At 46.1% G+C, this 25,194-nt stretch overlaps 1 long non-coding RNA gene across 1 annotated transcript; it reads left to right on the forward strand.

Moving 5' to 3' along the window:
- The first annotated feature begins 435 nt into the window (after nucleotides 1-435).
- LOC117196138 (uncharacterized) lies at nucleotides 436-2,877 on the forward strand. The gene is made up of 3 exons (XR_004476219.2): nucleotides 436-578; nucleotides 938-1,030; nucleotides 1,634-2,877. It is a non-coding gene; the product is annotated as an uncharacterized LOC117196138 (long non-coding RNA).
- The last annotated feature ends 22,317 nt before the right edge of the window (nucleotides 2,878-25,194 follow it).

Below are 25,194 nucleotides of genomic sequence, written 5' to 3' on the forward strand. Positions count from 1 at the left end.
GCACTTCCACCTCACCCAGTTGACTCAGCTGCGCAGGCAAGCTGAGAAGCTTGGGTTAGGGCAGTGGTTCCCAAATTCTTCTAAACATTGGAAGCCCCTGGAAAACTTCAAGAACTCCCAGTGCCTTTGTGCCACTCTCAGAGCTTGGAATTTCATGGGTCTGGGGTGTGACCCAGGTACTTGAAAGGTTCCCCAGGTAATTCTACCATGCAGACACGCTTGGCAGCCCTCGGTGAGGGTATCTGTGTCTGAGCACATCGTCGAGGCAATTCTCCTGCGTGTTAAGGCGTGAGAGCCTGTGCTCTGGAAGGAAAGTCCTCGTTCGTTAGTGTAAGGAACACTTCCTGCTAGGGTTTCAATTATAATTCTATGAGCAGCCTTGTAACTATGACTAACTCTTCAAACATGTGTGTGATTCACCGGCTGTGGGAGGACCAGATCGGCAACAGGAAGACAGGGTAGAAGGAAAAATAATACATGTGCTCTAACCCTTTACTCCAGTGTTTTTGGCCAGTACAGCTGGTGGATTGCTAGGAGTTTTTGATACGATAGAAAGTTAATTCAGGAAGTATCTGATTGTAAGTTGGTGCTTCTATTCATTTTCGAGTTACCTTTTCAATCATCAGATTGGAAGGTAATGATACTCAGAGGTTACATATATTTGTTTTAGTGAAGAGTTCTGTTTTTAGAGGAAAAAGTGAGGCCTTTAAAACTCAAATCTACCTCGACTGCTTCTGACGGTCCAGCAAACCCTGTGTACTTCTGGAAAAACACTCCTTTTTTTGAACCAATTATTTTGCTTGGGGGTTAAAAGCTTGTGAGTAGTGTTCCCGGGCTTGTGTCACAGAACCTGAACTCATTTCCTTAACGCCAGACCTAGATAGGCTACTCAGAGGTATTCCCTAGGATTTCTCAAACCAGAGCTGGTTTCTCTTAGGTCATAAAGTGACATGGCATGGCCGTCTCCTGTGGTGGGCGGGGACCTGCCCGCAGCTGGAGAGAATCGGGCCAACTCAATGAGAGAAGCAAGGTAAGCCTGGGAGGGGAGATGCCCTACGTCTCATCCCTGAGGTCCCTGCACACACCTGGTTATACTCAGGCTTACCTTCAGTTCTGTGAGCCATCCTAGTTCCACTCCAATAAATCACCTAGTTTTTGCTTAAGAGGCTTTGCATAAGGTTTCTGTCACGTGCAAGCCATAGGGTAGTGCCCCTCCAACATGGCGCCCTTGCCTGGGTGCCTCACTCCAGATGTGCAGGGGGGGTGCCTGCCTCCCCAGGGAGCCTTGAACGACTGGCAAGTCTTGATTACTGAAAGTATGAAGCCAGGTCATTGCAGGGCATAGGAAAAAAATTTCCATCAGCAATGGAAAAGGGGCAAGTGGCTAGAAGCAAAGGAGAGACTCTCAAAATACGAGAAAGGAGAAAAAACCCTTTTGTGGGTACCAACAGGGAGAAGTAAGCCTGGGTTTCCCCTGGTGCTGACCAAACGGACCAGAATTATTCCGCAAGGGCCACCTGTGCAGCTTCCCACATGCTGGGTTTTGGTGGGATTTTAAGGCAATAAGCACCAATATTTATGTTACACTTTACAATTTACAAAGTGTTTTCAGAGATATTATGTCATCTTCCAGGTAAGGAAAATTGCTCAGAAAGAGTTAGGCTTCCCCAAAATCCCAGCTCTGAGGGATTGGAACCAAGACTCCCATCCAGGACCTTCAAAGTCCAATCCTGTGGTCTTCATCAACTCACCGCTGTGTCTGCCCCCAAGGAACAGATGACATCACTGGGGAGACATCAGCAGCTCAAACCTACTAGGGAGACATTTCCAGGAAAGCAAATGGATTCCTGCTACCATTAAGTGACAGATGTGTGTGAGACAGCAGAAGTGGGCCATGACTGGGGTAGGGTCTCCCAGTGAGTGTTTGCTCATCTCTTCACCCGAATCGTGTAAGGTCAGTGGGTGGCTTTACAGCAACAGAGACCACAAAACAAGGACATTGGGAATCCGGGTCCTAATCCAGCGTCATCATGAGCTGCTGGTCTGCATCACAGGCAGGCCTCTTAACCTTCCTGGGCCTCAGTTTCTTCAGCTGTAAAATGAAAGGGTTGGACGAGATGATTTCCAAGGCCTCTTCCAGGCCTATAATTCTACGTCACTTACTAGAATGTTCGTGGCAAGTATGCTACCCCGTGGCTTACAGTGAATTCACTGTAATTACTGAGTTCAGAGCACGAGAACGCTGGATCCTAAATCTGTTCAACGTCTAAGTCCTGTTCAGTCATGTCAGGCCAGATTGTTTTTATATCCATGAAATTTACGGCCCTGCCCTTTTAGAGGAGGAGGTGAGGAAACTGCAGGTAATCTGTCCAGGTGAAGAAGGCCAGAAAGCTATAAATAATAGTGAGAGTAAGAACGAGCCTTCTGCTTCTCAAGGCAAAGCTCACAGTGAGGCAGATGAGACAGTGGTTGCTTCTTCTTTTTTTTTAATTGCCTTTTGTCAGATGAGAAAAGTGAGGCCCAGGCAAGCTTTTATGTTTGGACCAAGGTCTCCTTATAACAGAGCCAGGACTAAGACCCAGATTGTTGACTCGGATTCCAGTATTCCTTCCAACAGCCCTGAAGAGCGTGTTTCCTTTGGGGAGTCCTATATCATTATAGTCTCATTAGCAAAATGTTCCTTTCTGATGGCTAGGAAAAGGATTCAGCAAGTGTCACTCTTGTTGACAGATGTTGGAGAGAGACATATCATAAGGTGTAGAGGCCACTTCTGAATATCCTTTTAAATTTTTTCAATATTTCCAGAGGCCAGAGATATATGTATCTTAGGGTCTTCATCCCAGGAGCTGAAATAAAAAGAGAACTTGGTTGGCTTTAGATAGACCTATATCATTATTTCAAATTGCATCTGGCCGAAAAGCAATGGGGTTTTGCGAATGCTGTCATCTGTTCTTCCCTTCATTACAAGGCTTGGTTGCAAGTCCTGCTGACTTTTATCTTAGCACACTTGCAGTTTCGATTTACATGACTCATCTTAAACTTTATTATCATGTTCATCGTAATAAAGCTGGCTGACGACACTCTAAATAGCTGGCTTCCCATGATACGAGGTAATTAATTTTTATGTTGCATCTTTAATACAAAGTATTGAGACACAGTCTTTAAATATTAAACCAAAGAGGTAATAATGGTCTTGGCGGGGGGTGAGGTACAAGAATTGGATCCAGACAATATCAGAAAAGTTGAAATGTAGAAATAATGCAGAGACAGATCAGAAGGGACATTGTCAAGCACTGGAATGGGATCTTAAGTAAGGCTGCCCAAGTATTTCTTTCTAGAAGCTTTGAAATGTTGAATGGTCTGGTGGTTTTTATGACGAGGGAATCACTGTATCCGAGGTTTATTTCCCCTTCTATTTTTCGGGAAAGAGGATTTTAAAATGACATGACCTAGCTTACAGGGATATTAATAAAAGGGGCCCATAAAAGGGAAAGAGTGGTGGTTATAAATCATCCCGGGTGCAGGAGGATTAAAAAAAGAAAAAAAGATGTTAAAGCCCCAAATCCAGAGAGAGCCGGGCTCTCCTTGCCTCAGGCAGCTCTGGTGGTGGTGCAGGGCTCACTGCGAGCCTGGGGTGGAGGGAAGATCGAGGTCTACACGGGTAATTACACCAAACAGACTGAAAGGCGTGTTTGCTAACCTAAGAGCTTCCTAAAAAGGAAGCAGAGAAGTGAGGACATTTGGATAAGGAGGAGGTTTCACCCCAGACTCTAGGACCTGCATTAGAAGAGATTCCTTGTCCCAACAATGCCCTCCTGCTGCTGAGCTGGGTCAGGACACACTGTGGCAGAAGCTTTTCAACTATGTCCCCACTCCACTGACTTCTCAGAGGTCCTCATCCTGCTCCCTTCAAACTCCTGGCGCCCGGCAATTTTCTTCGACCAAAGATGATCCCGTGAGTTCTACAGTTTCATTCCGAGATGTGATTTGAATTCCCTCTAGTTTTCCCATCTGCTTCCAGGAGAGCGTTCGTTCATCAGCCACTTTAATTTTAAATGTAAAATAAATGTGAAAGAACGTGTTCTCTGACTCCGGGGTAGTAGCACTTTCAGTGCACGGTGGTTAGGGATGGATTTGCTTTGTCCTTGTGACCTCGGAGCCCCTTTAATGATGCAGCTCAGATGACGACCCGTTCCACTTGGCGAAGAAGAGCTGTGTCACACAGCTCAGCCACTTAAAGCCGCTGTACCCGCATCCTCCAGCCGTGCCAGCTGCCCTGGTACACGCTCTCTGCTTGAGGACAAAGCCCTGGTCCCCCACCTACCCAGCCTCACACCTGGCTGTGTCCTCACCTGGACTCTCCTAAACTCTCCCGACGTTGATGTGGCCCCTGCTTTTGACTCTGTCCTTGCCCTGCCTGTGTGGTCTCCCCCTGAGATCTTCCTGGCCAGGACACAGTCTTCCTCTAAGCCTCTTTTGCCTCCCCATCACGGCAGAAGCTTCTAGCCAGCCTGTGACAATATCCCCTCCCTGCTAGCAGCCACCCTGATGCCAGGGCAATGCCCAGACGGCAGAGGAATATGTGGGTCCCAGCCTGTTTCATCAGAGCAGTTCCATGTCCATTTGTGGCCCGGAGCTGTGGTGTTCAGAAGATTCTCTGAGCCGTAGGATCCTCTCTTCAAATGAAATCTAGTGTGAAAGACTTCATTTGTGGTAGAAAGTGCTGGTCGGCGATACTTAAAACAGGGAGCTGGAGTCTCACCTGCTCCCCCGTCCCCTCTCCCTCCCTCCCCCTACAGCTGTGAGAAGCATGCCTGGTGGGCTCTCAGCCCCTTTATCACATTGCACTCTGTCCTTATCCCGTCCCACGCACACCTGAGCAACAGCGGCCCGCGCACACGGGTGATTTCTAAAACACCATCTCCTCATCTTCTCCTGACTTCCCTTTGTGCATTTCCAGTCCCCTGCTAGAGTTTACAGGAAGTCTGGAACTTCTTATCCTCCCAGCCATGTCCACCCTGCCCCCGTTTACCTCCTCTATTTCTTACTTCCTGTGTATATTGATGAGATTTCAAGCAAGTTTGGAATTACCTGAGTCCTTCTGTAATAACTCCTGCACAGCTCCCCAGCCACCGTGCCTATGATTGCACCTCGGAAATCTCTCTTGGATCTGTAACCTGTTCTCTATCCCACTGCCACTGCCCGGTTGGGCTTTTGTCACCTTGGGTAGGGATCATGGCATCGATACCTGCTCTGAGCTATTCCTGACTCTGCAACAAAGAGGAAGCCTTCAGAGAAGTGAGACTTGGATCCCCCACTGAAGAATGGGTAGGGCATTTGTAGGACTTCCTCTGGTCAATAATAACGATCTTACAATATTCTGAGAGTACATTCTAAGAGTAGGCAGATCATTGGAGAAAGTTTCTCATGGAAATGTCCATTGAGGGAAACGCAAGTACAGTCCATTCAATGACCTGCCTTTTGCGTCTCCTCTTCTGTTAGAATGACTTTCTCCTTATGTGCAGCTGTAGTGTTGTCACATAGCTGTTCCGATGAGTGAGGAATCCCAGGGGCATCTCATGCTAGTGCCCGTCACTTACAGAAGACAATCTTCCTGGGTCTCTCCCTGTGCTTCGCGATTCCCCCGTGGTAAGAGAAAACTAACACACAGAAGTGATTGTTCTGTCTCGTGTAGGAAGGATTCGTATTATGACAGAAAAGTGATTTTCTTTCCTGTGGTTTCTTAAGGGTTCTCTAATTGGGTAACCCCCTGCTGACCCCTGGCTCTGGTAGTTTCTAGAGTGACATCTTTGTTTCACTGCCTGCACACCGAGGCCAGAACGAGTAATTCAAGCCAAGGCAGAGCATGAGATAATGGGGCTCCATAAACCACCGGTACTGAAAAGGCAGTGACCCCTAACAGTCACTGGAGTTCTCGCCCATTAAAGACTTTTCTCACCTGCACCTAACAGACGGGGTGTGTGTTACAGCCCCACGTCTGGCCTGGAAGTGGGCTGAGTTGATCTGTCAGACTTCAAGGCCTTGAGCCTGGATGGCTTTGGAATTCATTCATGTTCTACATACACTTGAATAATAACTCAAAATAAGCACAAAAATTTTAAATTTTTTTTTGTTTTGAGAAAAATGGAAACTACGGGAAAATATGAACGCTAATGTAACAAAAACCTATACTCCTACCATCTAGGAGTATACTAACTTTTCAAAATTTGTCTTATTTGCTTGCAATGTTTTTAAAGGAAATAACACATTCAAGATAAGATTAAGGGCTTCCCTGGTGGCGCAGTGGTTGAGAGTCCGCCTGCCGATGCAGGGGACACGGGTTCGTGCCCTGGTCCAGGAAGATCCCACATGCCGCGGAGCGGCTGGGCCCGTGAGCCATGGCTGCTGAGCCTGTGCGTCCAGAGCCTGTGCTCCGCAACGGGAGAGGCCACGACAGTGAGAGGCCCGCGTACCACAAAAAAAAAAAAAAAAAAAGATAAGATTAAAATCCTCCTTAGCCCCCACTGTTGGCCCAGGTCCATTCCCAGCCCCCTCCCCAGAGGCACCCTCTTCACGAGATGGTGTGTATCCAGGCAACCCATTCATTTCTTTTATTTTCTTCTACCGATGTGGAATTTATGTATTGCATTTGTGTTCTTTTAGTGGCAATACAATTTGAATATGCATAGTTATAGGTATATTTTCTCCCCAAACCTAAAATTTATCGATGTCTGTATCCTCCCTAAGAAGGCGAGAAGCAAACTCTGTGCTACCTTCAGACTTTCTCCTTCTCTCAGCACCATGTTACTGCCCACTTCTCAGGTCAAGTTTATTTTCATCATATTAGCATTTCTCTCCTTTCTTCTCTTCCTTCCTTTCTTCCTGTTCTGTCTTTCTATAACTTCTCTTGTATTATTTATTAAAAGGTATTTCGTTAGGTTTTCTCATGATTGCTCTTTGCAATGTGTCCCTTCATTATGGATTTAGTTTTCTTCTTGTGAAGGTATATGCTTCATTGGTTCTTTCAGAAAACATCTGAGAGAGTATATTTCCTATGTTCTTCTGTCTAAGGAAATGCTTTTATATTGTCCTCATTCTTAAAGGACAGTTAGTGTGGGCATAAAATTTCAAGTTCATAGTCATTTTACTTCAGTCCTTTTAAGATATCACTCAGTCTTCTTCTGGCATTTCCATGAGAAAATTGATAGCTCTTCTGTGGGCAATCAAATTTTTTATCTCATAGCTTCTAGTGCTTTCTCCTCAAATGTCTGCAGTTTTCATATGTATATCCAGATATTTTAAGTTTATTAATCCCTAGTGGGTATTTTTATTTGGACTCACATCTTTCTTTTTTCCCAGAAATTTTCCCAGTTTTAAAATTTGCATATTTTCTCTCCTTTATCCTTTTGATACTTTCTTTACTTTGGGGAAATCTTTTAATTAAATTCTCATTCTATTTTCCATGTGTTTTAAATAATTATTTTTTGTCATCCCCATGTCTTTACCTCTCTGTGCTGTGTACTGGGACATTTTCTAAGATCTGAATTCTAACTCACTCATTTTTACTTTAGTCGTGTTTAGTTCATGAATTAATGTGTCTGTATTTTTCCTACAAAGCAATGATTATTTCTTGCTTTTCTCACTTTTGAGTATAAAAGTTTTTCCTCTTCTTTGAAATAATTTAATATTTTTCTAAAACTTCGATACTTCTAGCATAGGAGGCATTTCTATACATTAGGAACAGAAGGGAGGGGTTTAGTATACACTAGATCCACCACCTTGATTACTTTTTGAGATTATAGTAAATTTCATCCTTTCCTGAATTATTGCATCTAGTATTGTTGCAATGATCATATTTTCCAAACTAAATATCAAGTTTCATGATCTGAAAGGGGATTGTTTTAAAAGTTGTCCATTTATTTAAATGAAAACTCTTAGAAATGCATACAAATGAATCACACTTAGCAATTCATTGAAAATAATAAAGTAACACTAACCATAATCATCCCACCAAAATCCAGACTGGAGAAGACACTGCGAGTAGAGTAATCGTTTCTGGATCTATGTTTAAGACTCAAGCAGCTACAAGGCGTAGGAGATCTTTTCTGTTTGTTAAGTCGCTAGATGTAGGAAGGAGAGATGAAATGAATATGCACTAAGTGCACATATCGTATAGGGTTTCCTTAAAGATCTCAAAGTAAACTGTCTTCTCATGATTTGCTTCTTTCTGATCAAAGTAAGGTCTAGCAAAACATTCCAGTTATTTGAAATTCCTCTCCTGACTGATGGCAATTATAATGGCAGATTTTGTTTGTGTCTGAGAACTGATCACATTTACGAACGTACAATTCATGTACGTGAAATTCATGTCCCTTCATTTCATCATCATTGCCTCAAAATCATTTTTATGTTGTTATCAAGGCTGGAACATAAATAGTTAACCAGAAGGGAAGGTAAACCTTTTTTTTTTTTTAAATGGGGAAAGGGATCATATTTTCTTGTTACTTTCAATACTTATGTTTGAAAAGTTTTGGTTATGAAGACAGGGAATTATGTTACACTTAAGAGCAAATATCATCTATAAATCTTCCTATGTCTTCTTGGTTATTAATTAATGTGCTAAATGGTGCCCAGAAGTTTCTCAGCTGGAACTTGTGGTTTAAAGTAGCTGTTCTGGAAAAAAAAAACAAAAAACACGACCAACCTTGGCCAGATTCCCTTTATAGACCTAAAGAGTTGAGTACTTGCTATACAATGCGTGATCTGTCCTCATTTTTGGAAAGCTAATGAGATTAGTAATATGTGACTCATGTCAGTTATGTTGAAGGAAATCACAACACAATCTATGTGTACCTTTTCAAAAGACAAATTGCAAAACTGCAGACCAACAGAACAGTGCCTGTAATACTTTCTTCCTGGGAAAGCAACCTGTCTCAAAATTAAAATTAGTTATTGTTTAGTGTTGTTACAAATGAGGCACCTGTCTGTTAAACTTGCTTCAACTGATGTATTGGAGTTATAACTGGCAAACTTCAATCCTGAATGTCCTAGGAGGGTCCTGGGAGGGCTCATAACACCCCCTGCCTCCCTGGAAGTAATGAGCTGGTTGCAGGTATTGATAAAACTCTCTAGCTGTCTCCTCGCAAAAAGGTGAGTGTAGGGTAGAAATATGCTTAGCCATTAGAAAAGAGAAAGAAAACCCACAAGCAGAGGGTGGCATCGGTGTGGGGAAGGTCTAAATTTTTGTTCTTAACTACTTTTCAAGGTAGAGAATACATGGGCTGTAGAATGGTCCCTTTAAAAGAATTAAAGAAGGTGTTTTTGCTGACAATCACCTAAATCACTAGGCGCTGGGATTTAACACTAAGTCACACTGATCACTAACAGGGGTTGTTAGAGCCCTGCTGTCCTCTCACCAGAGCCCTTGAGTTTCTACACTGTGAACATCTATACGGATGCTCTTTTCTTTCCAGACTCCTGCCTGGGAATATTCAGGATAAACATCCAGGAATACACCATTTCTGCTGGTATGTTGGTATTTTCCTTGTATCTGAAGATAAAAGTTAAATGAAAGTAAGCTAAACATCTATAAACCTTGAGCCAAAAAACAATGCCTTGAAATACACGGAGTAACAATCTTTGAAGACTATTTACTGTTTTCTGTCCATAACTCTACACACTCTTGCAAAATTTCTTGACCTTGAAAAAAGAAATTTCAATTCTTCTGCACTCATGGAAGGAAGAAGTTTCTAGAAAAGAAACGATTTCTAAGAGAGATAACAGAAGTCATAGAAAGAGCTAGATATTGAAATAGAGTTTCAAACCCTCTGCAGCCAGGGGAAACAAAGCTGGGAAAAGAGATCCTGGGGAAAAGATAGCAGTGAAAATGTTATTTGCCAAATCTGAAAGCAGATGAAATTCAAGGGTGTTTGGTGTGAAAAGTAGTCACACAGAACACTAAAATTCTTGTAGGAAAAGAAAGTTACAAAAGATTACTGGAGTTGCCTCACGCAGCCTTGCCCATTACGTGCGTACCAAAACTCCTGACGTGAATTTTATAGCATTTTTCATCTAAATGGAATTTCCCTCACTTCACTGTAAAACCAGATTTGAACTTCCTACATGCATATTTTTTAATGTTTTTGAAAACACGGGGTTGGTGTAAACTGATAGCTTTGTGCTGCCAATCCCGGGCACAGCTGAGTAACCAAGGGACCACTTCCACCTCCCCTTCCTTAACCTGTCGCTCTAGGCGTTGAGAGAAGACCAGCAGCCTTAGGGTTTGACCCAACACTCTCCCCCTTCAGGGCCTCTGGGTCCCCAAATCCTGCAGCATAATACCTTCATTTATTAAATATGTGCCTGGAAAGTTTCCCCATGAGCCACATTCACTTCTGTCCACATTTTATAGTGGGGTTATAGGGGTGGAGAGGAGTACGCCAGAGACCCACCTGAGGGAGGACTTTGCAAAGCATCCCCAGTCTTACGTCTCATTTTTAAACGCAGATTTCGGGAATGAGGGTGAAGAATTAGGTAATGAACAGGATTAACTAAATTCACTGCTCGCTTGTTCCTTGTTTTTGTAACACTTAAGGGTGCTTTGTCTCATTAAGAAGCCGGCTGAGCCCTCTCTTCCAACAGTCCCATGTTCCCGACAGGAGTAACGTGTTCTATTTAAATGTTTGGCTCATTTGTTTAGAATGTTTCTTCAGCAACACAAGAGTGAGCATCAAATCGCCTCTGCTGAGGAATGAAGGAACTGGCTTACGGAGAAGTTGTGCCGAGACCACCTCTGTTTTCAGTGTGTAAAAGGCCGGAGATCCCGCTATATATGAATCCCTGCACGGCATCGCACAGCCCTGTCCAGTTTGTATCAGTATTGCCTGTGTCCATCCCCTTCTGCTGCGTTAGCCTGTAGCAGTCAGCCAAGGACAGCACAGCAAGCAAAGAAGCTTAACACTGAAGTGCAGAACTCCTTCTCAGACAACAGGGACGACAGGAGAATCAGGTGTGTGGCCAGAGGAAGCAGGAGAGGGACCCTGAACTTCAGAGGTTGGGTTTTACACATCCTGCCGCCTGGTTCTGTTCAACGAGCTTTGGGTTCCTTTGGTCCTGGGAAGGGGATTTATGCTTATTCCTCTGACCAGGTTAACTATCTCTAAATACAGTGAAATAATTCAGCGACCCTGCTATTTCAAAGACCTCAGTATATACGGGGAGAATGTAAGGAAGAAAAGAGGGACCCGCGACCCAAAGCCTTATCGTTTCTTGTGAGAAAGCTGTAAACTGTGCCTTGCAGGAGCTGGAGGCCAGATCTCCAGACTAAGAAGGACTTGCTTGTCCCCAGAGTGTCCCAGGGGAAACGGCTGGGGGCCCTCCAGCGCGAGCTCATGTCACCGCCATCGCTGCTTCTACGTTCCCAGACATCTGTGCTAGTTTCCCAGGGCTGTTGTAAGCGACCACACACAATGGCTTAAAAGAACACGAATGTATTCTCTCACGGCTCTGGAGGCCAGAAGTCCAAGATCAGTTTAAATCGGCCTAAATCAAGGTGTTGGCAGGGCTGTGCTCGCTCCAGAAGGTCTAGGGGAGAATCTGCACCCGTCGTCGCCAGCGCCTGCCGCTGCCGGCACTCCTTTGCTTGTTTTAAATTGATTTCTATAGGTGTATGCTTGATTTAAAATGTTATGTCGGTTTCTGCCGTACAGCAAAGTGGGTCAGTTTTACATATCCATATGTCCACTCTTTTTAATCTATTTATTTATTTTAGTTTTTGGCTGTACCAGGCGGCATGCGCAATTTTAGCTCCCTGACCAGGGATCGAACCCATGTCCCCTGTACTGGGAGCACGGAGTCTTAACCACTGGACCACCTGGGAAGTCCCTACCCACTCTTTTTTAGATTCTTTTCCCACATAGGTCATTACAGAGTATTGAGTAGAGTTCCCTGTGCTCTAGAGTAGGTCCTTATTAGTTACCTATCTTATCTATAGTAGTGTGTCTATGTCAATCCGCATCTCCCAATTTATCCCTCCCCCACTTCCCACCGTGGTAACCGTAAGTTTGTTTCCTATGTCTGTGAGTCTATTTCTGTTTTGTGAATAAGTTCATTTGTACCATTTTCTTAGGTTCTACATGTAAGCAATATCATATATTTGTCTTCTCTGGCTTCCTTCACTCAGGATGACGATCTCTAGGTCCATCCATGTCACTGCAGATGGCCTTGTTTGGCTCTGTTTTATGGCATTCCTTGACGTGTGGTCGCGTCACCGCAATCTCTGCCTTCGTGGTCGCGTGCCTCTCCTCTTCTGTCTGAAAGCTCCCTCGGCCTCCCTCTTACAACACTTGTGTTCCCATTTAGGGCCCAGTCAGATATTCCAGAATAAACTCTCCACTTTGAGACCCTTAACTTGATCACATCGGCCAAATCTTCGCCATATAAACTAACACTCACAAGTTCCAGGGGTCAGGAGGCCTTTATTCAGCCAATTATCACACCCATTGTTTCTCTGGCCCTCAGCTTTCAGGGAAGCGGACTTCTCATCATTTCTCTGGAGAAGAGCTCAATTCCAAATAATGATGAGCCCCGTTCAGCAGCTGTGGTTCTCAGCCAGATTGAGGGATTGCACTTTGTGATGATCTGTACTAGGATTTCTAGATATGGACAGAGTGTGCTCATTACACTTACTTAACGTCTCCTTCTAATTGCCTGGGAGTGCAGCAGGACATGGTGTACCTTGAAGGACTCAGAGTTACAGGTTGTTTCTTACTATCTGGAACTCAGGCTGCCCGTGGTGCTAATATGTGTGCGTGAGACAGGATCCCCAATCTGGCAAGAGGAGGGTAGAGGACAGGCAAGTGACAAGTGGAAACTGGGAGGTGGAAACAACAAGAGGTGGCATTTGGGCAGGGGTCGGAATGATGGGCATCTTTCAGGAAACCGTTCATGACCATTTCTCCCACCCAAGACTGACTTAGAGGCTCCCTGCCATACGCTTCCGCGTCCAGCTTTGCTTTTGCATCTTAACACTTCGCACATCCTTTCTGACAGTCCGTGTACCTGGCTGTCTCCCTAATTGGGCTGAGGACGAAGGTTTGTCTGGTGTGTTCACATGGAGATCCCCAGCACGTAGCATGGTGCCCGGCACCTAGCAGGAGCTCAGTAACCATGTTGGCTTGACTGAATGAGTGGAGAGGAGAAAGCAGAACATTCTGGGCCGAAGGCTGGCCCAAGAAAATGCCTGGGGGCAGGGCAATCTCCTCCAAGTCGGTGAAAATCACACGGAGGAAGACGGGGCCGCGTGACTAACCTGGCTCGTGGTTGGTTCAGGGGAACGGAGGCGAGGACGTGAGATTGAGGACGTGAGGTTGGTTCAGGAGGTGAGGACGTGACCGCTCTGTTCTCGGGTCCTGCGGCCGTTCCTGGCAAGAGTGAAGGAGGTAGCGGGCATTCCTGGAGCGTCACACCCTGCTGATGCGACAGGTAGGGTGGCAGAGAGGATGAGAGTGTGGGCCCTGCATCTCAAGTCCTCGCTCTGCCAGCTGCATGAACTGGGGCACGTCCCTGAGACCCCCTAAGCCGTGGTTTTCTCGACTGTAAGATGAGGACACCGCCACCAGCTCTGACCCATGGGAGAATAACACAGGTCAGGTGAAGAGCACGGCACAGTGCCTGGGATGAAGGTAGGGCCACTGTGACCGTGAGCCTGAACCTCACCTGGGAGGCTCCTCGCCGGATCCGGGTCACACTGTGTGGTCAGCAGTTCTGACTGGCGCCGGCATCTGCCTTCCCTGAGCAGCTAGTGACTTAGGGGGCTGGCGGGTCCCAGAGCGACCGCGATGAGAAATCGAGGGATGCTGGGGGGCAAAGTCTGACCTCTCCAAGGCCTCTGTGCAGGCGCGAGCAGCAGTCGGGCGGTGTCTGAGGTCTAAGTGCTGGCCCTGGGTCCACAGTCGAACCCCAGCCTGCAAAGCGCGCACGTTGCAGCCTTGAGAAGCTGAGGGAAGAGGCCCTGGGAGCTCTGAAGCCTCCTAGCTCAAAAACAGGGCCAACGGAGGCGAGCTTTGGTGCCAGAGCTGACTTTCAAGCCTGACTATCTTTGGACCTACCTTTCAAGGAGATTAGACCAGGGATCAGAACCAGTGGGACCCTTTCCAGTGTTAATTGGAATTAACTACAAATAACAACACAGAAGCCCCTCCCCGTTGTTTCTCCTGGTGTCTGTCCTGCATGCTCAAGTACTGCACTTGAATACAACTTTTGGAGAAATGCTGGTTGTTTCAAAGGGCTTCGACCTCATGGAGAGGGGTCCTTAGCGGGTTTCTCCCTCCTCTGGAGGGTGGAAGGTCAGAAGGAGCCGTGCATTTCAAATGACCCGATGCACTCCGGGTAAAACCCATCTACCAGTTGGAATAGTTTTGAATAGATGAGGCACTCACCAGAGTTCTAATTAAAAATCAATGCGATATATAATTAAATTCTAGCATCACATATGCACCAGCCCGTCTCTTTAGCTTTTAGCCTGAGGCAGAGGAAGAATGCTGTTATTGATCAAGTCAGGGGCCCTCTGAGTTTGTCAATAGCGATGTCTCCGCCTGGCTGCTCAGAGCCTGAAGGGCATGTCCTGGCTTTAAGGGCTTTGTCCGGAGGGCGGGACCCAGCCTGCGGTCCATGCCTCTGGGCTGTGAGCTCCGAAGGGGAGGCTCTAGAAAGAGAGAGGGTGCTGATGTCCAGACTCACGCTGCCTCTTCAGCTGCCTTCCCTGTGCCCCATCCCCCATGGGCAAGATCCCTTCCGTAAGGTCTGCCAGGGACAAGCGTGGCAGCGGGGTCAGAAGACCACCTGGGTTACAACCTTCTCTTAGGAGCTGACGGCCCCAGTTCAGCCCAGCCCTGGGACCCAGCCCACCCTTTCTGTAGAAAAGTATTATTGATATTTTCAATTTCTTTAGAAACAGAGATGTCCGGGTTGCTTTGCAGGCACTCAGGGCCATCTATCAATTTCCCAGCAGAGGCTCACGTGTGTAAAGTGTACACAGAGGTCTTCTCTAAAGACCTGACCTTTTGACTGTGTCCCCGCATCTGGTCCTGTCACGATACGGCCCTTTGAGGCCCAAAGTGCTGTTTTCATGCCCACTTTACACGTGGGCGCTTCCTTGTTCAGGGGTCTCTGCCGGTCCATCCAGCCTCACGGGCTTCTGACGTGGAGGGCAGGGGTCCTCGCCCTCCCGCCCCTCACACCCCGCCTGTCCCAACTACCCCGCTCCTCCCCCAGCCCCCGCCAGGGCCGCCAGCTCTCCAGAAGTTTCTCTTTTTCTGTCTCTCCTGTTTTAAGCTGAATTTAGTCAGTATATTTTCTATTTATGATTCTTCCCCCATTTTCTCTTTAGACTTTTATTATATAAATAGGAATATATTTTTGTTATAAAAGATTTGTTATGAGTGAGAATGTAGGGTGAAACATGAAAGGGCCCGTCCATGGCTTGGAGCCCCTTTACCGCCAGCGCCCCTCCCCCTCCTGCCCCTCCCCCCCTGCCCTGTTCCTCCTTCTTCTCCTTTTTTTCCTGCCTCTCCGTCCCCAAGCCCCTCTCTCTTTGTCTCTCTCTCCCTCTCTGCATATTTAAATAAAACAAAGATACTATTTTGCACAAAGAAAATGATAGTTTTAGAAGCCCCGCTTGGTGGAAAGCAAGAATTTTGTCAAATTCTTTGGTTTATATAAAGGAAAATCGCTGAAGGCCTTTGATCTCAGATTCTCCCACAGAAGAGAGTGCAGGGCTGGAACTGCAGCTGGGAAGGAGGCGAGTGTGACACGGATGAAGAGAGAAGTGTGAGGGTCACCAGCCCAGGCCTTGTGTGGAGATGTGGGAACCCAAAATAGAGCCCCCGAGTCACCTCAGATCTCTCTCTTTCTCCCCTATCCCTTATGCAGTCCCCCAGCAAACCTCAGCTCTGCCTTCATAATGTATCCAAAATCTGACCCTTCTGACCACCGCCCTGCAAACACCCTGGTCCCAAGCTATGAGCATCTCTCCCCTGGGTTCCTGCAACAGCCTCAGCGGTAAGTCACAAGAGCCGATTACATTTCCACAGAACTTGGCGACGTTCTGTTAAATGCAGCGTTGGCTAAAAATTAAATGCTGTCCATTGGTAGATGAACGGATAAAGAAAATATGATGTATCTATATCCATATGCACAACGGAATATCATTCAGCCATAGGTCGATGAACGGATAAAGAAAATATGATGTATCTGTATCCACATGCACAACGGAATATCGTTCAGCCATAAACCAGGGAATCCTGCCATTTGCAACACCATGGAGGGTATTGTGCCGAGTGACTCAATCAGACAGAGAAAGGCAAATGCTGGATGACCCCACTCATATGCGGAACCTAAAAACACTGAACTCACAGAAACAGAGAGTAGATTGGTGGTTGCCAGAGAGAGGCTGGGGTGTATCAAAGGGTACAAACTTGCATTTGTAAGGGGAATAGGTTCTGGGATCTGATGTGCAGCATGGAGACTATAGTTAACAATATTGTGTTGTATATGCTACTTGAAAGTTTCTAAGAGAGTAGATCTTAAATGTTCTCACCACAATAACAGCAACAAAGTGGTAATTATGTGAGATGAAGGGTGCGTTAACTAACTTTACTGTGGTAACCATTTTGCAATACATACATGTATCAAATTATCACGTTGTACATCTCAAATGTACACCATGTTCTATGTCAATAAAGCTGGAAAAAATAAATAATATAAACTTATTATTAAATTATAAAACCCAAGGTAACACATAGTCAGAAGTCATCACTTCCTACCTTTACCCCATTTTGCTATCATCTACGCCCTTTGAGGTTGTTGGTATCAGCTGTGATTATACGGCGGCAATACTGCTCGATGGTGACCTTCCAGCGTCTCTCCACAACTCCAATCTCAGTTGTATCAGTAGGTTGAAACCAGCTATGGGGAGAGTACAGACACCATGGAAATCGACAAATGCTGCAAATCAGTGGAGGTCAACACTTCGTGAACACTTACTGTGATGTTTCCCTCTGAATGAACCGAAGTCCTCACCTTCTGATGAAAGAACTCATCAGACTGGAGGTTTCTCCACAATTGCCAACCTCTCCCCCTTCTCTAATCTGACTCAGTTTATCCTAGTTCAATACCACTCTTACACGCCCAGCTGACCTCCCCATTTCCAAACTCTCTTCCTTCCAGAGACTGGTATGGTCGTAACACTAACCAGTTCCTATGTCTCTGATGGTTCTGCAAGTGTTTGGGGTGGGGTCAGTACATGTTAGGTACTCGATAAGGACCTATCAGTTGACTCAGGATGAGGGACCTGCCCAGGAGAAGAAAGTGTTGCCAACAGTAGTCGAAATCGTTGTTAAATAACATTATCATCATCTGATGGAGCTAATATTCCCACACGCTTCATCCTTCATTTCACTCTTCACTCTACTGTTGCCAACAGTAGTCAACAGTAGTTAAATACTAACATTATTATCATGCTTACTTTTATCATCTGATGGAGCTAATATTCCCACACGCTTCATCCTTCATTTCACTCTTCACTCTACTGTTGCCAACAGTAGTCAACAGTAGTTAAATAACATTATTATCACGCTTACTTTTATCATCTGATGGAGCTAATATTTCCACACGCTTCATCCTTCATTTCACTCTTCCCATCATGATCTGTGAGGTGAGGAGTATCAGGTCCACTTTACAGACAGGGAAGTCGGGAAGTTCACCCGGACTCAGACAGCTGATAGGAAGCAGAGCTGGACTTAAACTGTCCTCTTCCCAAGGGGAAGACGTTTCAGCAGACATCATTGGAGGAAAATGTCTGAGGTGTTCGCGGAGAGTTGACTTTTCTTGGGAACTGCTACCGGGAAATGTTCACTGTGGTACCACACAGGGCCCACAACGGAACATCCTTGCTTTCCAGATAAAGACGCTGTGACAGGAAGTAGAGCCACAAGGCCCCTACAAGGCGTTCTGTGCCGCAGACCTTTGTAACGCGGGGGTGAGCGCTGCCCCGTTGGGCTGGCCCATTGGCAGTGATGTGCCTTGGCTTCTGGTGGGGGGCAGCTCAGGTCAGGGGCAAACGACGCCGGGGTAATCACAGCCCTTCGTGCCATGGGGGGCTGTGACGAGAGAGGCTGTGTCACACCCTCCACTGCCGGAACAGGGATTCCTGGGGTCTCCAGGGCTGTTGACTAGAACGCGAGCTCAGCTGGCCCTCCTCTCCCGGGCCTGCGTGCGTTAGGCCGAGGCCCTCGTGCCGGCCTCACAACCAAGTAACACACGCCAACCCGGATCCACCTCAGCTCACCTGATCTTAAAATTAGCGCCTCTTCTGACAAATCTGGATCACGTATTAGCAGAGCAGCCAGGCCCTGGCTGTCGAGATTACACGGATTACCTTTTGCCCTTCGCTTTGCCTCTGGTCTGTTATTGTCCTGGGGCCTCGGTTTCTTCTTCTGCCCGGCGGGGATGAAGCTAGGAGCGCGTGAGGTGCTGACCCTGGCGCCTGGATCGCGGTCAGAGGCGTCACGCTTCGGTTTTCTTCCAGAAACGCAGGTCAGGGCCCCTCAGCAGGGCTTTGCTGGCCTCACCTCGTGCCGTTCTTCCCACCAGTTTCAAGCTGGGCTGCCGGCCCGACGCCAGAGGGCGTGTACCAAAGCTTCCTGTTTGCCCGGGGGCCTGGGGCTGCCGTGATGCTGGGCTCCTTCCCTGGAGCCCGCGTGTGTGACAGGGTGTGCCCAGCTCTTAAAGTGCTTTGACGTACATGCCTTTGTGCTGAAAGCTCTATAAATACACAGAGCAGACCTGGGCGTGGTGTTTCCAGAACACGCCCAACCTCAGCCGTCATCAAGGCTCAGGTCGGAGAGAAGTTGGAAATGGAGGCCGTTGGCCTCTTCAGTGATTCTCCAAAGCAGAGATGGCTTTCCTTTCCAGCTTCCACGTCTTGACTCACTTGGCTGGATGGCGCGAGGCCCCTCTGGCCTTTCTTGTGTTTCCAGGGCTACGCAAACCTAATTTCAAGCATCGTTTAGAAGAACTGCCAGTTACCTATGCTGACTCTCTGCCCACATCTGTCTGCCCCACCCGACCCACCCACCGTCCGACGCCACCGAGCCGCGCCCCCTGGTGGCAAGCGGGGAGCTTCCGTGACCCCATGCTGCCACCGTCTCCGTCCCTCAGGAGGAACACACGCTCCATTCTTTCATTCAAGCACTTTTCACTGGTTAAGAGCTCTGCACCTGGCACAGACACTGGAGACACCAATATGAACAGAAATGTCCCTGCCCTCAAGGAGTCACACCTCGGTCACCGCTCAGTGAGGGACACACAGACAAATAAGCCGTTAGAATTTTAACGTGATCGGGCCGCAGCCTGATGCCGGGGAAGGAGCCACAGCACGTTCATCCTGAAGCTGAGGAAGTTACAGCTTCGGGGCCCGTCACCTGCTTGGGGCCCTAACAACGTGTTCATATGGCCGTATATTTTTATAAAATTTACAGACGTAAGCTGTTTTAAAGGAACCAGTTGAAATTACTTTTCTTCTCCATTGGCCTCTTTTCTGTCATGTTTCTCCTTGTATTAGGTGATGTGAAAGCAGCCAAGGGCATTTTTGGAACTGGCTAAGGGACTGTTGAGTTTGGGCTTTGCGAGATGTTTTTCTGCGGTTACAGTTATTCTTAGCCCTCCTCACGCAGGAATGGCTTCCAAAGAGCCCCCCTCACCCACGGCTGTGACTCACCCGCCCTGTGATGTAAAGCTTCACAGGCAGAGGTTATATCACAATTTACCACATCCCCTAGCTCGTGGCACCAGAAATCTGTGAGTACTGGGGGAGAGACGTGCTTTAAAGGGTCAGGAGCTGGTCTGAGATGTTCTTCAGGTTATCGGACTGTCTGTTGTATTGTAAGCAGAGGATCTGGTTACAGAAGAACTTGGGAGACGTTGCCCAGATTTGAAAGCAATCTTAGAATTTTATAGGACATCCTCAATACGGAGCTGTGAGGCTGGAAGAAATGTTTTCAAACAATCCACAGTATGGACCAAATTACCATCAACTATGTTAGAGGAAAGAGGTTGGATCTTTCTATTCTCTGTACGGAAAATGGAAGATAGAAGAAGTGTCTGTTTGTAGAGAACAGCCTGTGGTTGTCATGGGAGAGGTGGGAGAGGGATGGACTGGGAGTCTGGGATGAGAAGATGCAAACTCTTATACATAGAATGGATAAACCCCAAGGTCCTACTGTAGAGCACAGGGAACTGTATTCAATATCCTGTGATAAACCATAGTGGAAAAGAATATGAAGAAGAATGTATATATGTATAACTGAGTCACTTTGCTGTCAGCAGAAATTAACACAACGTTGTAAGTCAACCATACTTGAATAAAATAAAATTTTTAAAAATTCTTTTAAAGATCAGAGTAGGCAGCTAAAAAGCGGAGGGAAGAAAAGTACTGTAGAGGCGTGCAAGGCAATCACTATTACAAAAATAGGGTCATATTTCTGGCATTTGTCCGACATTGTAGGTACATAATCTACTATGATTGTTTTTCTCATTCTAAATGGAATCTTTTCACGCCTGATTTTTTTTTTTTTTTTGTGGTGCGCGGGCCTCTCACCGCTGTGGCCTCTCCCATTGCGGAGCACAGGCTCCGCGGCCATGGCTCACGGGCCCAGCCGCTCCGCGGCATGTGGGATCCTCCCGGACCGGGGCATGAACTCGTGTCCCCTGCATCGGTAGGCAGACCCTCAACCACTGTGTCACCAGAGAAGCCCCTGATTTTCTTTTTAAATTTTATATTCTTTTCTGCAAAGAGGGCCTTCCATACTTTCTCCATCTCAGATCCTACAGAACCTGGAGCAGACTTTGGAAAGAGACCCTAGGGTTTGCCCAGGGGAGACCAGCGAGGGTTCCCAGGGCATCAGTGTGTGAGCTGGCCGGCTGGAGTGTGATGCGGGGACCTCTCAGGCAGAAGCCCAGAAGTGAGAGGCACGTGAGAGCCTCTCTGCAGCAGAGTGGGACGTGGCGACTGTGGACACAGGACGTTAGGCAGGGAGAACCGTGGGAGGGTGTAGGCAGGGAATGGACGGAGCTGATTCGCAAGTCCTCTGGCTTGCCTCTGCCTTTGTTACCTGCAGCTTTTGGTTAACTCTACCTCTTCCCATGTTTCTCATCTTCATGTATATATCCACTGTACTCTTCCTCATTTCTCTTGCTTTTGGTGAATTCAGGAACCTAGTTCCTTTATTTACCCTCCTCTCTATCATGTGCAGCAAACCAATGCTTCTGTATTTCTCTTCAATTCACTTGTGAAATAGGAATGACTATAACCATCAAAGGAAAACAGCGTTGATTGGCACCCGCTGTCTTGGACTGTTTGGGCTTCGTAACAAAATGCCGCAGACAGCGTAACTTAGAAACCACAGGAATTCATTTCTCACCGTCCAGGAGGCTGGAAGCCCGAGGTCAGGGTGCAGTGAAGGCCCTCTACCTAGTCATCGCTGGGACCGTCTCACTGGGTTCTCACGTGGTGGGTGGAGGGGCGAGGGCCTCCCTGGACCCTGTTTTCCTATGGGACCAGCCCCTTCATGAGGGCTGCACCTCCCCAAGGCTCCACTTCCTTCTCACCTTTGCAGCGTGAGGATTTCAACCTATGAATTTTGGGGAGACGTGAACATTCAGAAGAAAGCACCCACTCTGTAACAGTGCTGGGCTGAGGATGAAAACAGTAAAGACCCTCTGCCCTCAAGGAGCCTATGGTCCAACGGGAAGTTCGGGTGAGCGAACAACAATCTGATGTTTAATAAGCTCTGGAAGAGAAAAGCATACACCACGATTTGTTCATCCATTCATCCTTTAACGGACATTTGGGCCCTTTCCACTCTTTGGCTCTGGTGAAGAGCGCTGCACAAACACGCGTGTACGGTATTTGTGTGGGACCGATCTCCAGCTCTTTTGGGTACTTACCTAGAAGGGGCCTTGCTGGCCCCTGTGTCTCCAGCGCTTTGTTGTTCTATCTCTCTGGAATCTTATTTATCAGTTAGTCCCCTGGCTGCTTCAATGTTTCCACTTCACTGCCCCCTTCCCCCTGGTGTCTAAGCACATTGAGAGAAACATTCAAATAGCTCGAAAGAAGTTATTCTGATTTGGGGGTACAGAGTACCTCAAGGTCCATCAGTTGTAACAACCTTTACAGAAAGAATCGGAAAAGTATGATGGGATCTGAGGAGAAAGAAAACCTCAACAAATGCAGCTGTAGGAAGCTACTTCTCATCAGTCTCACTTCTAGAGTTATCCGTTCTGTGGTTGGCGGTTCCTATTTCTGTATTGCTTGGTTTTCATCATACAAACCAAGTTTCACACAGATGGAGACCAATTTCTCTACCTTTCCAGATGTTGATTTTTTTCTTGACTTAGTGAGTTTGCAAGGATAGTCAGATCATTTTCCAGTGCTGCTTTATAAGACGGAGAGTCTGCAGTGGGGTAGGTAAGAGGTGATAAAGTGAGCGTACTATCACCTCCACGTGGCAGGAAGGATTTGGTCTGAGGCATCACAGACTGTATTCTTGAGCAAATAACCAAAGGCATTCTGTACTCTGCAGAATTTGAAAATGTCTTTTTGACAATGTCTGAGTTGCTTTCTAAGATTTCTTTCAGCTTTAAAAGCCTAAGATTCTAAATATATTGCTGGGTTTGCCATGCGATCAGATACAGAAGTGGCACCATTCCTATCAACATCTTGACTCTGAGTCTAAGCATCAGAGGTTTGTTGAAATATAAATTTGCTAATAAATGTATTTCTGTTTCTTAAAAGTACATTCCCTTCCCTTCCCTTTGAACTTGTAAGTCGAACATATTTCACATGGAGTGTTTGGTAAAGAATGTCTCACAAGTGGGTCCTGGCTTTAGCGACTTGAGGAAATTCTGCAGTTGAAACTCCATGTAGTTTTTACCAGATACTTTTTCAAGTCCCTAAACAGAAAGAGTAAAATGTCTTTATAAAAATTTTTATGAAAGTCTCAAGAAACATTATTCTGTCAGGTACAACTGTACCATCTCATGCAATGACCACAAGCCTTGCATTCTCTTCTAATTGAATCTCAAAGATACTTGCCTTTCTATGAGTGAGTTTATATATATACTTTATACTTATATAGTTACTTGTTATAATTTCTTTTACTTTTCTTTATTGGAATGGAGTGTCCATATCCATGATATTTTAAAGAAGCGTGCTTAAGGACTGGGATGCTTATTTTATTCGAGTAAGAGGTGAATATTTATGCATTTAGGCCTGTCCTTGCTGCTGTGACACCTGCCAAGCCGGGTCCGTTTTCCGAGAGCCTCTACCTGTGTTCTCTTACCTTCCCTGAAGTGTGTCGGTTGTGCTCTGTATCAGTCCGTCTGTGCAGCCTGGCTGAGGTCGTCTGCACGCACTTTGTGATCCTTCCTTCCACACCTGTGTCCTCTGTTTATACCCACTCGGAGACGCTGTGCATCATTGATTCCTTCTGACAGTGTTTCCATCACCTCTTTGCGTTCTGACTCTAAAAGGGACTTGCTCAAATCGTGTCTCTGGGATGAATGGCCTGAAGGCCTTAGTCCCTTGAACATTTCCTGCCTGTGTGCATTTCCAAGCATTGACAATGGCCACCCCATGGAGATGCTGCTCTCGCTGGGTCGGTGGTTTAGCCATCTCCAGGGGTCATCTGGTCTACCAAGTAAGCCATGGAGATTTTTTTAAAAACATGTATTTGCTTTTGATATTTCATTACATGAGAGCTTATGTTGAGCAACTTGAGTGCATTGGTGTTAGAGTTGCAGTGGCTTCTTTTAAGAAGGATAGAAAAATTTACATTTTCTTCTTGTTTAATCCCAGTAAGATTGAAAAAAATAAAAAAGGCCAGTCTATAAACTATAAGAACGGGCTCCTTAGGGGTTGGGTGTCTTGGCCACACTGCAGCCCTGGATGTGTTTCTTCACCCCAGAAGAACCGGCAAGCACACACTTCATTTGAAAGTATTTGCAATTTTTACCCCCAAATAACGTACATTGTCTAAATGCTCCCTTCCTCAAGAATTTGTTTACTCAACCAATATTTATTGCCGGTCCACTCTGTAGGAAGTACTGTGCTTGCCTTGGACGCATAGACATCTACACCCAAGGCTTGTGTCCTCTAGAGAGCTTACAAAGTTACCAAAGGGGAAAAAGAAAAGAAAAAAGTAATCGAGGGGCTATTTACAGACAAACACTAAGAAGCACCAACTTGGGCAAATTTAATAACGGTGCCTCCAAGTCAATAGCAAACAGCTTTCCAGCCCCAGAGGCTTGGTGCCCCTGCCGAGCCTGGATAAATGATTTTAGCACAAAATATGGGATTAGAAGAAATTCATTTACGGTTTACATGGGTTATAAGAAAAATGGGAGTGCCATTAGAATGTCTGATCTAAACTCAGAAAAACCCTGAGCCTTTTCCCTTCAGTAAAGAAGTGAATTTTCTTTTAGCTGCTCTTTGGACCTTGAAGACATGGACTAAGAGAAGCCAGGGTCTGCCTTGTTTGCCTCTGTGTCTGTCTTGAACCTTTTCAAGAAGCTGAGTAACAAGCCCTAGAAATAGAGATACAGTTCACAGTGAGAGGTGACTTGGCTCTTACATGGTTTTGTTTTGCAGACTACTGGGAAATACGGAGGTAATCTCATTGACCTTTAGATCAAAAATCACTAAGAGGAAGCTCACAGAAAAAAGAAGGAACCCCTCCTGCTGCTCTCAGTTGATGGCTACATCTTCTCCGGGCAGAAATGCAGCTTCCTCTAGCGTTTGTGGGTTTTTCCTCTATTGTTTCCCCCCCGTGCTTCTAAGAAGTGCAATGTGGATAGAAGTACATGTGAGGCTGTAAATGGGAAGCAGTGACATGTATACCTCTTTTTAATAGTTCATTAATCATGTTAACATTTATAAGCCATAATGTTTGTACTGTTTAAGAGGAAAAATCGGAAAACGGTATTTATACAAATTAACTTTTTATGGGCCTTCACATCTTGAGGAATGATGCTAAGAAAAGCAATGCTACGGTCTCATGACATTAAATCTGACAGTCAATGCCTAGTTCGCGTGGCCTCAGGGGTGCTTTTCTAGTTCTTTGAGCATTTGTTACAAAA

This window comes from Orcinus orca, chromosome 2 (genome assembly GCF_937001465.1).
Source record: "Orcinus orca chromosome 2, mOrcOrc1.1, whole genome shotgun sequence".
Taxonomy (NCBI): Eukaryota; Metazoa; Chordata; class Mammalia; order Artiodactyla; family Delphinidae; genus Orcinus; species Orcinus orca.